A 13,133-nucleotide genomic window follows, 5' to 3' on the forward strand; every position below is an offset into this window, starting at 1 on the left:
TACAACTTGGGCCAGCACTGTCACATGGTGGAACTCGTGAAATATCTCAACAATTCTTAATGTATACAATCTTATAGTAAAGATTTAAAAATTAAAAAAAATACGTATGTTGATATATATAGGATTTCACAAGGATACAAAGAAATGTGATTTTTTTTTTTGGAAATGTCAATTTGTCCCATCCCATCCCGTCCTCATTTGTGTGGATTTATAGCTCATGTATAGATATTTATAATTTAATTTATTAAATATAATAAAAATAAAGTATCTAAACATTCATAAATATCTTATTTTTTTATATTTGTATCTCTCATTTTTTATACTTTAATTTTCAATACACATCAATATTTATTTTGTTATATATTATATCATCTCTTTATCACTAGTACTATTCCCTCTTCCCTCTTGAAGGTAACAAATTTCCTCGACACTTTCCTACTCTCACACACCCTCAGCATTTTCTTCAAATTCAGCCTGTCTCATTGTCATTTTTGCTGTTTTATATGTTTAATAATTTTACAAAATTATTTGTAGAATAAACGACACTTTTTGTTGGGCCATTTCCCAAAATAAGCCCAACTGCTAGCCTATTTCTCAAACTGAGTCTAGTTTGGCCGAAATTCCCAAAATAAACTGAAGTGTAGTTATAAATCATGCTTTCACCATATTTTGACCTAGGCGTGAAAAATGAATAAAATTATAAAAGTGTGGTTACAAATTACACTTTTAATTAATAAAGCGTGATTAAAAACCACGCTTTTAAAAAAAGCTGTGTTGTAAAGAAAACATGATTAGAAACCACGCTTTCAAAACCACATGCACTCACTCTTCTCTCTCACACTTCTTTCTCTGACACACACATCACTCACACGCAGTCACATGAAACATATATAATTTTTAATATATATAAATTTTATGTTATAAAATTGAGACTAATATTAAATATATATAATAATAATTTATAATAACAAATAATAATTAACTATATAAAATGATTATTTTTTTTATTTTAATTCTTAAAATTTATTTATTTTTTTATTTTAAGGTTTAAGATTTAGGGTTTAATTCTTAATTTTATTTTTATTTTAGTGTTTAGGGGTAAAATTTATTTATGTTTTATTTTAGGGTTTAGAGTTTAATTCTTAAAATTTATTTATTTTTATTTTAGGGTTTAGGATTTATAGTTTAATTCTTAATTTTTTTTTATAAATCCTAAACCCTAAAATAAAAATAAATAAATTTTAGGGCAAATTATATATACCCCTCGAGGTTTGGCCAAATTGCAAATACCCCCGAGGTTTGAGAAATTACAAATTCCCCCTTAATACTATATTTGCATAACAAATTAGGGGTTAATTTGTTATGAAATTTAAATCTCAGGGGACAAATTGTTATGAAAATACAAACTTTAAGGGGCGGGATGTAATTTCCGAAACCTCAGGGGGGTATCTGTAATTTAGCCAAACCTCAAGGGAGGTATATGTAATTTGCCCTAAATTTTTTAAGAATTAAACCCTAAACCCTAAAATAAAAAAATAAATTTTATCCCTAAACAATAAAATAAAAAAAAAATTAAGAATTAAACCCTAAATCTTAAACCTTAAGGTCTGTTTGGTAGCCATTCCGTTTTCAGTTTATATTTACAAAAATTTTAAAAACTGTCATAAAAACTTGTTTCATAATTTTTTTAGTTTATAAATGGTTCTCTTAGTTTATAAATTTGAGGAAAAAGCGTAAACTCAAAAAATGAGTTTACGTTTTCAGTTTTTAATTTTTTTTTCAAATATTTTTTTTTTCAAATATTTTTTTTCCAAATATTTTTTTTTTCAATTAATTATTTTTTCAATTAATTTTTTTCAATTAATCTTTTTTTTCAATTATTTTTTTTCCCAATTATTTTTTTTAAATTATTTTTTTTTTCGTTTTTTTCAAATAATTTTTTTTTTCAAATAATTTTTTTCCAATTATTTTTTGAATTTATTTTTTTTCAATTATAATGTGTGTGATCTTATTTTCATAAATAATAAAAAAAATAAAAATATTTTAGGCCTGAACAAACATATTTTTTAGTTTATGTTTTTAAAATTTTTTAAACATTTTGTTCAAACCAAACGCATTTATAATTTATGTTTTTCTAAAAATAAATAAAAACCAGTTTATAAAATTTTTGTAAACATAAACAAAAAACGTAAACGTTACCAAACGCTACCTAAAAAAAAATAATTAAGAATTAAAATAAAAAAGTAATCATTTTATATAATTGATTATTAAAAAATAAATAAATAAATTTTATAGTTGATTATTTTAGGGTTTAGGATTTATAAAAATAAATAAATCATTTTAAGAATTAAAATATAAATTCTAAACCTTAAATCCTAAACCCTAAAATAAAAATAAATACATTTTAAGAATTAAACTCTAAACCCTAAAATAAAAAAATAAAAAAATTTATCCCTAAACACTAAAAAAAAAATAAAAAATTAAGAATTAAACCTTAAATCTTAAACCTTAAAATAAAAATAAATAAATTTTAAGAATTAAAATAAAAAATAATCATTTTATATAATTGATTATTATTTGTTATTATAAATTATTATTATATATATTTAATATTAGTCTCAATTTTATAAAATAAAATTTATATATATTAAAAATTATATATGTTTCATGTGACTGTGTGTGAGTGATGTGTGTGTCAAAGAGAGCAGCATGAGAGAGAAGAGTGGGTGCGTTAGTTTTGAAAGCGTGGTTTCTAATAACGTTTTTTTTACAACACAACTTTCTTTAAAAGCGTGGTTTTTAACCACGCTTTATTAATTAATAGCGTGATTTGTAACCACGCTTTTATGATTTTATTTATTTTTCACGTTTGAGTCAGAAATTTGGTGAAAGCGTGATTTGTAACCACACTTTAGTTTATTTTGGGAATTTCGGCCAAACTAGATTTAGTTTGGAAAATAGACTAGTGGTTGGACTTATTTTGGGAAATGGCCCCTTTTTGTTACACATTTTTAATTTAAATTTAAATTTATATTTTCGGATAATATCTGTACAATCATGTGATGAGTTTGGATATTGAGGTTTGTTTCAGAAGTGAGTTAACTTTTTAATTTTTTTGGTTATTTTAGTTTGAGGATAAAAAGTTTTATTTGGGTGAATTTTTTTAATTTTTGTGACAGAAAAAATAAAATGATTATGATTTAAATGTGATATTTTGTTTTATTAACTTTTTAACATATTTTGTCATTTTGTGACTATTTTAATCCCGTACCAAACGAGCATTGAATTATAAAAATCATGATTGGATAAGGACTTGGACTATGGGGTACATCACAGATTTTGTTTTGATAATCTAAATTGTTCAATGTGTACAACTCGTCAAATATTTCATTTTTACAAAAAATCATATTGATTGGATATCGATAATTACTTGATCAAATTAGATTTCTATCAATAATTTATTTTAAAAATGATATTTATCGTTGACAGAAATATGATTTGATCAAGTAATTATCAATATCCGACTAGCGTAATTTTTTACAAAAATAAAATATTCAGCAAATTCTACATATTAAAGATTCAAATAATCGAAACAGAACCTATTATAAACTCTCACAAACTTAATAATATGCTCCAATCCGATCTTAAACTAAAAAGAAACCTAACTCAACCTCTCGATCAAATCTAAGCGATTACACCAACTTTTTAATTGTTAAATTAAAAATTAATGATTTATCTACCAAATTTATTTATCGGACTAAATGAATTTGGAAATGAAAAATGACTTAGACCCCAGTGGAGGTGACCCCACCACCCTACTGGTTTTTGATTGGTTGAATTTTTTTGCTTTTTTAGTCTTCCTCTCATTGCCCCACGTGTATGTGGGGTGCTCGGGTCACCCTTTACTGGAGGTCTGAGCACGAGTCCAGATTCTCCCGTTGTACTCCCTCCTTGCAAGGCTTTCGGATCCATTTTTAGGTTCAATTTTGATAATTCGAACCGTTCATATTTTAAGATTTATTCAGTATATCATACCTGTAAAAAATTAAGTTGATCGGATATCAGAAAGCATGTGTTTGAAAAACTCGAACTAAAAATTATTTTTTTAAAGAATTTAATAAACAGTTTTTCAAACATATGCTTTCTGATATCTGATTAACTTGATTTTTTACAGGTATAATATACTAAATAAATTTAAAAATATGAACGATTTAAATTATCAAAATTAATCCTAAAAACAAGCCCAGTAAGGAGGGAGTGGAAGGGGAGGATCCCAATTCCTGGAGCACTGCTGTTTGGAAATTTGGAGGTAACGGTACGGTTTTGTGTTTGGGATTCCCACACTTTTTGTCCCTCTTCCGAACACACGCCACATGTCCTCTGCTCTGCACTATCTGAGAAGCGTCTCCTTCTCTCTCTCTCTCTCTCTCTCTCGGCACATAAACACTTAGAAATTCAGTGTAAATTCTGCTGAATGGAGACTATTTCTAGGGATTCTGAATATGGTTTTGTAGAGATGTTCAGGAGAGAGACGGGTTCAATTCACCCCCGAACCTTCGCTCGCCGAATCTCTGCTTCTGAGGTTTTTACTCTCTCTCTCTCTCTCTCTCTCTCTCTCATATGTGTCCGTGTGTTTGTATTTATTGATTATCAATCAAAAGCAGGAGTTCATGTTTTTTGAATAAATAAATATAATCAGCTGCTAATTTGCGCGTTTTTCTCAATGGTATTATATATTTTCAATTTTCTATGAAAGGTCCTAAATTTGTTTTGGTGATATACTTGTTGGGTTGCTTTGCTTCTTTATCTAGTTTTATGAATTGGGTTGTCTCTGTTAAGAAGTTCCTAATGGTTGGAAAGGTTTACCAATTGGGTAGTCATTGGAGGTGTGTTTGTTGTCCCATGGGAGTCTAATGGTTTTATATTTTACTGTATGATAGTTGAATTTATCATTCAATCAGAATTGGAAAAATAGAAATTGTAATTTTTCCCACTGGTGATGATGTTATTTTAATCAGTATTTTATGGTTTTCATGAAATGCCTTCAATTCAAATTTTCATTATTTGTACTACTGATATCAAACCTGGTCTTCTGTGATTCTCTCATACAATATAGTGTCATGAAATGCCTCCAGTAAAAATTTTTATGGCTTCTTTTCTGTAAATAATTCATTTATGTTGTTATACATGCTGTGAGGGTTACTTAATATGCAAATAAAGTTGGGCAATGTAATTTCCATGCCAATTCAAATTTTGGTTGCAAAAGTAGGTACAAATTCCAGTGCACTACGGAACAGCTTCTTGTGTACTTATTTTATTTTTTTGGTACAGGTCCTTGTGAACCAAATTGATCTGTATGGGAAGTTAAATGGTCATGCGGGTTGCATAAACACAGTTCAATTCTACTCTACTGGAGACCTTCTTGTGTCGGGTTCTGATGATCGACAAGTTATGTTCTGGAATTGGGCAATGAAAAAATTAGAATTTTCATATCCTTCTGGCCACTTAGACAACATATTCCAGGTCAGGATCATGCCTTTTACTGATGATCGGAAAACAGTAACTTCTTCTGCCGATGTCCAGGTATTTTCATTGCATTCGTTCCGTCACTCTCTCCAACATGCATTTATTTATTATGGAACATATTTTAGGTGCACCACATGCACTAGTCCAGTAGGTATGTTCTATGTATACATCATATTAATTTGGTTGTTGTTTGGAAAGTGATATGGACTATGTCTTAGGTTGATTTTTATTTTATCATAATATTTATGGTGCTCATGATTAATGAAACCCTATTTGTCTCATCTACTCATTTGCTTATAGGCTGTCAGAAGATTTTTCTCATTAGAGAGTGGTACCTGTAGCTATTACAGCTACCAAGGGCAACTAAGCCCTTCCATGATCCCTTCCCGAACCAAACATGAATCTTTCGATTCATTTGGCTCTCAGGCTCAATTAAAACTCCACATAGCTGCCTAAATGCACTAAGACTCGATCCTGCATCATCCGGCTTGATAGTTTGTGTTTATGCCATTGGGCCAAGCGATCTATTCTTAGTATGACTTTTCAATTGTTTATATAAATCTACTACTACTATAGAAAAGTGAAGACTTGAGAGTGTTTTCTGCTCTTCCTGATTCCCAAATAACCTCCACTCAACTCAATGATTACCTGTAAATTGCAACCCAAAATGACGGGCCTATTCTCAGGGCATGTATAACTGTAATCTTACTGTTTAAGTAGGCAGGCTGAAGTAACACACCCCTTCAAAATTCTCTGTTATCTATGGGAAAAAAATATCAGTCCTCACTCTACACTCAGAATGCCGCACAAATAACTTTCCGTTTGTCCTTAGAAAATGTCCATATCTTTTCAACACTCAAATTGGCATTATATCGCCCCATATGGTTGCACGGTAAAATACAACATCAACATCCTTCAATGTTTCATGCTTCACGTCAATCCTCAAGATAATGAACAATACAATTATATTCATTTTGTCAGTCTGTAGGAAGAATTAGAAATAGAGGAATCCACACAATTCTATTTCTATCTAATTTTTTTTTTGCAAGCATGGATATGTTGTGTCATTGTTTAATCAGGTTTGATTAATTTGCCACACAATAATAAATTGTAGAATCAAAATAAAGCAATCACATAGAAAAATTAATCGAACCTAATTAAATCATATAATATATATAATCTACTTATTTTCGCTATAGGATTTAGAAGAAAGATACGTCAAATTTTTTTTGGTTAGTGGTGAGTTTATGTCTTATGGATTTTGGTTCTTATTTGATAGCTTTTTATGTAATTTACTAGCCCTTTTATAGTCTATGTTACGTGCACTCTTCAAAATAAATCAAATATCCATGTCAAACACTCGACACTTGGACAAGGGAGTAGGACATCTGTCCAATACTTTCCATCGGGCACTTCTTATATATTTGTAGTTAACATTATCATTACATGCATATATTATTGTATAATTGCTATAAAATAAGTAAAATGCATTTTTGACATTTTATGCTACATATAATACCATTTTATCTCACATACTAAATTAAAAATAAAAATAAAAATATGATCATTTTTTTTTTGCCAAGTCCACTTACTCTTGAATTTGAGATTTGATGGTTCCTTCCAGCCTCTAGATATGTACCCTCCCATACACCCAACACGGCACCCGACACCTGTATCCAAGTCTATGTAACATAGCTTTTATTCAAAGGAAATAATTTCTAATACCATTTAATACATTTCCATTTATTTTCAATATTATTTCATTTGAAATGTATTTACTGTATAGGTTCATTTTTAGTCTTTAAAACTTTCCTTATCTATACACCTACTCATATTTGCTCACAAGTCCTTTTATTCCCTTTGTCCATATTTGTATAGGATGATTATGGTCCTGAAATGCATTTTCACATGGTTAAGAAATTAAGTGCTTTAAATTTATTAATGATATGTCATTGGGTCAAAGTCTTGCTCAACAAAATACTTTTATAGAGTTTTTTATGTGGACTACAAGAAACTAAAGACGAACTGAAGTAGGGTGAATGAATCACCAGGAGATGAAAAAGATGTGATAGAAAAAAGTGTTCCCGGCGAAGTTGGACATTCTGATGCAAGATTCGTCCAACACAAAGGTTATGCAAAAAATTTATTTTGTTAGGTTTTCTTTTAAGAAAAAAAACTTGCCTCATGCACATATATTAGATAGCTAGCTCAAAGCCAATGATTCAAATGATGGCCAAAGATCACCAGTGCAATCCTATTAAATAAATTCTTCCAATCATTTTCAACATACTCTCTCTTAAGGTTAACGTAATTATTCATTAACAACTTTATGAAAGTCATGCCATAGTTGCTCAAATGTGTGAATCTGTAAAGATTATGAAATTAGTTGTTGAATTTTTATATGGATCAATACATTGAGGTACAGCTTGACATACTAATAAATTGCAAAATTTTGTAATGCATCATAGTGCGTGTGGACAATGTTGCCTTCATCATGCAGACTATTCAATGAGCTGGGAAGACAGCTTCAAAATGCTTTCTGTTTCTCTGCATCATTTTTATTACAAAGCATACAACTTAGAATCTAAAGATAACCATGCATATTGCTATTTTCGTCTTCACGTTATATTTATATCAGAATAATTATTCTGATTGTTTTTTTTTTTGATCGGCAAAGAAAGAGATTTGTTGATGAGAAATAAGAAACTATACAACAATAAAAGAGATGAATGCACAAGCATCATAGCTAAGTAATATGATCCCAACTAGGTTGGCACCATAGAATAAGCACAATCATTTGCAGCATCACATCAGGTTGATGAGTAACCAACCAAAACCAACAAAAGACAAGCAAAAAACTCCTCTGCCATCAGAAGCAGTAGAAACAACCATACACAAAAAGCCAACTCTTGCAGCCACTAACAGCACTAACATCTGCAGTTGTATGTTACACCATGAGGTAATACATCATTAGTACATCATCCCACAGCACCCCACTTCTCAGCACACAACAGAGCAGCATTCCATTTCTGATGCATCATTCCTGCAATTATCACCAAACACAGCAGGGACCACCCCATTACACCATTTACCCTTACCATGAAGCCTAACCAACAGCAAACAATCCTAGAACAGAGTTCCACCTGATTACTAGCAGATGAACAACTGAACAGAAGCACACTCAAGACCAAATAACATCACCAAGCCAGCTGAGCACTCTAACAAATGAACATCCTCAATACCACTGTCCACTGCACTCTAGCAGATGAGCAGCATAACAGATGAACAAATGAGCAGAAGCACACTGAGGACTGCCCAAGCACTCTAACATATGAACATCCTCCAAACCACTGTCCTCTGCACTCTAGCAGATTAGCAACCAGATTAGCAGACAACAGACAGCAACATACAGCAGACAGCAACATTCCATTTCTGATGCATAATTATTCTGATTGTTAATCTTCCCAATGTCGAAAAAATTTGCAGCTAAAGATCAAGTGGTTCTAATTGTACATTCTCTTGCCTGCAATTGAAACTTTATGCCAAATGAAAATAATTCCATCATCATGAAAATGTTTACAAATTGCCTCTCATGATCTGATATCTTTGCATGCAATGCATCTTCTTTCCTCCCTTGTTATACCCCGAATATTATACTGTTTTCTTTCATCATCATTTCAACATTCACAGTATGAATTGGTAAAATCCATGAGATTGTTTGGGACCATTGGTAATCCTATGGCTTTCATTTGTTGCTTCTATTGAATTTTGGAACCTCTCTATAAATATATAAGATAGTTTATTCTACAAATGCAATCCACACTTGTCATTTGATGGGAACTCATAGGTAGTGGGAAAGGAAAAATTCAACTGGCAGCTGGTTACCTGACAAAGTGATATTTCTAGACATTACAACTGATTTGGTTTTTTTAAAATTTACAAGTAATTTTCTTTTTTCCTTGCATGATATTGTGGGTAATTTGAACATTGTTGAATCTTTATGAGGAAACAACAGTTTTCTAGCAAGGGGGATTAACGGCCAATAGTAAAACCGAAGGGACCATGTTGGGTGGAAGCAAATCTGCCTCATGTATTTTGTCCCCTACAAAGCATACTACAAAGCTATTGTCAAACTGAACAAAACAAGTAGTTTAAACTACTGAGAAGTGACCTAAGAAGCACAGACACTTCTAAAAATGTGGCGTGTTCGTGTCGTGTCCGTGTCCGTGTTCGTTTTGGATACCGACACTCATTGGACACTTTCCTGACACATGTCGGACACTCATCCAAATGTGTCCTATTTTTTTAAAAAGAATTTAGACTCGGACACTTGGAGGACACGTATGTCCATTGCTTAAACACATATGTCCATCGATTAGACACCCACGAAACTAATTATAAGTTTGAACAAAATAATTTAGAATATAATAATAAAAGAAAATTAATGTCAATTTATAGAAATTAGTGGTATATTGCATTTATTTATTGTTGTAGAATGATATATTCATATATATGACATATAATAAATATATAAATTATATATTCTATGTATGTCTCCTACGTGTCGTGTCCTGTACTTTTTGAAAATTGTCGTGCCGGCGTGTCTATGTCGTGTTGTGTGTCCGTACGAAGTGACAATTTGTAAAACTTTTGTATCTTAAATGGGTAATATTCAATGAATGTGAAAAAAAAGAAGAAACGTGCTTCGCATGTGCACCACCACTAGTATAATATAAGACACCAAAAAACTGATAAAGTGAACATGTGAAAAGGGAAAAAAAAAGAAAAAAAGAAGTGATGTGGGAATCGTAAGTTGTTATAATGCCTTATGTTTCACTACTCATTTAAGGTGAAGCAATGACCTTAGGCATTAATTAAATGGCAGAAACAGGGTATATCAAGTTGAGTCCAGATATTTTGGAGAGGATTTGTGGGGTTGAGGCCACAAGGAAGCCACTCTAAATTTGAGCCTACCCAGTCTTTATTACATCCTTAACACTAAATTAATTTTAAAAGTTTGTTGGCGTAAGAGCCTGGGTTTAAACCAACAGGACATTTTTTTTGTTCTGCTTATCGACAAACTGTCTTCCTCTCTTGCCATTTGGAACAATTTTTCCCTTTGCAGGTTAGGCTTGGTTAGGTACTTGAGAACAGCGAAGTAGAAACAAAAAGGTTAGGGAAGCACTAAGGTCGGGTGCACAATCTTGCTGTGGAGCCTGGAAGTCCCTACATATTTTATTGCTGTGGCGAGGTTGGTTTCATTCAACATGTATGTTAACTCAATAATGTTTCTGTCGAAGAAGCTTTCTCTAATTTTCACTTTGATATCAGAGTCCCCAATCTTCTTTTGCAGTTTGATTTGCGAAGTAATTCTGCTAGAAAGCTTTTCTGTTGCTGTTCATTCACAGAAAACAAGCAATCTTCAAGCAGCATAAGGTTGAATGCTATCGTGATTGACCCAAGAAATCCTAGTTACTTTGCCGTAGGAGGTTCTGACGAATATGCACGTGTCTACGACACTAGAAAATACCAATTGGATGCTAGACCTGTTAATACATTTTGCCCTCGTCACCTGATTGAGACTCACGATGTTCACATAACAGCATTGGCTTACTCACACTCAAGCGAATTTTATTTCAGAAGAACATGGGGATGGGTATGTCCCCATTGTTGGTCCCACATGAGGATTTACAGAAACTCGAATAGCCACTAGCTTATGAAGGGCATAGGAATTCACACACGATTAAAGGAGTGAGTTTTTTTGGTCCCCATGACGAATATGTCATGAGCGGGTCTGATTGTGGTCGTATATATATATATGGAAGAAGAAAGGAGCCACACTCCTTCGTTCAATGATATGTGATCGGCACATAGTAAATCAACTAGAGCCCCATCCATATATCCCTGTCATTGCTACCTGTGGAATAGAAAAAAATATAAAGCTCTTAGCTCCTTCATCAAATGATTTTCTTCCCCTTCCTCCCAATGTACAAGAGGTACCTTCTAAATGTTTTACCCTTTTATTGAACTTTGTAGGGTAATGGACAAATATTTTCCCTGTTTGGTTGTGTCTTTCTTTTTTTCCATATTCACCTTTTTTTGTGTTTTCAGAAACAATGATAAGTTCGGAAAAAACCCATATACTCTTGTTTTTCATTTTCATGCAAAATTAGTTTTCAAAAATTCGAATTGAACTTTTTACTGCTTACTAAAAGGGGTTGTCTTTAGAAAATTTTATTGAAAGCAGTTTTCAAGAACACAACAAGTATTTCTGTGTTCTCCGGAAAATAAAAACAGAAAAGGAAAACGTAAGCAAACAGGTTGATTGCTTCGTGCAACTGAGAAGTTGTTGCTTACATATTTTTCCACAATTTGTTTGTATCTTATACAGATTATGGAGTCTAATAGGCAAGCCAGAGAGGACCATTCACGCATTATGGTTACCCCTGATGTAATCATGCGCGTTTTGCAGTTGCACAGGAGGCAAGCACTGACTTATATTCAAAGTAGATACAATACAGTTGATGTTGAGGGTGATGAAGAAGATGAATTTATTACAGCATTTTCTGGGGATGCCTCTTCTGAGGATGGAAATTCCAGAGAGTGCAGCATTAGCTAGAATTTTTTACTTCCATCAGTAAGTGAAATCTCTGTTTTTTACCTCTAAAGGTTAGGCGTGTACCCAATCTTTCGACTCCCAAAAACACATTAATGTGTACTATTTGGGCGTTGTTTTGGATACTTGTTTGGTTCTTCGTCATTTTATATTTGACATAGTTTCAAATCACTCCTGATCTATATAAGATTAATCTGTGTCAAAAGTTCAGTAGGAATGATGTAGTCCATTAACACCCTCTCCACGAAATAAGAATGTGAAAAAATAATAGAAACCTTTCAAATCTGTTAATGGAAAAATGAGCTCTACTGTATACAAAATAGAAGCTAATAGGGATCTGATCTTGTTTGGATGTAATTAATGTAGTTTTGAAAACAAGTTTTCAAACATCAGTTTAAACAAGTAATGAAAAAATTTAGAACATTAAAGATCCATTATAGCGAGACCTCCTCTTTCTATTTCTCGCTCTTTTCATATCTCTGAAATGGTGGTACATATCTCTAAATAACTAGAAGAGCCTTCCGAGCTGAGACATTGGGATTCTTATGACAAGTGCACGATGCCTTGATTTTGTGATCCTCTGGACATCCATGTTTGGTACATGTATTTGTTTTTTGGCACTGTTTGGGACTGGTAATACCATTGGATTAAGGTCAGAATTTGTACTACCAAGGATAGGGAATTATATATACAGTTAGAATACTTGTATTATTTTTTATTAGGGTGAGATATAGCATGAAATAAGAAGAGGATGATTGTTTTTGACCATGGGATGGGGTAACAGGGCCTTAGACCTAAGTAAGTTTGTCTTTGAGACACAAAGTTCTATTGAATTGAATCCAAGGATGCCCAAATCTTCTCTAGACACCAAACAGACTTTTATTTATACTTTTCAAAATTTTGATAAATAAATAAAAGGGTAAATTCCACTTTGCACCCCTGCACATTACATCAAATTCCACTTTGGCCCATACATATCAAATTGTGACAC

The 13,133-nt window shown here is 31.9% G+C and overlaps 1 pseudogene across 1 annotated transcript; it reads left to right on the forward strand.

The window, feature by feature from the left end:
- The first annotated feature begins 4,325 nt into the window (after positions 1-4,325).
- On the forward strand, positions 4,326-12,347 carry LOC114298038 (uncharacterized; annotated as a pseudogene). The gene is made up of 5 exons (XR_014363844.1): positions 4,326-4,582; positions 5,332-5,583; positions 10,652-10,795; positions 10,880-11,522; positions 11,918-12,347. The product of XR_014363844.1 is annotated as an uncharacterized LOC114298038 (transcript).
- The last annotated feature ends 786 nt before the right edge of the window (positions 12,348-13,133 follow it).

Source organism: Camellia sinensis, chromosome 3, assembly GCF_055761805.1.
Source record: "Camellia sinensis isolate YWXY chromosome 3, ASM5576180v1, whole genome shotgun sequence".
NCBI classification, from domain to species: Eukaryota; Viridiplantae; Streptophyta; class Magnoliopsida; order Ericales; family Theaceae; genus Camellia; species Camellia sinensis.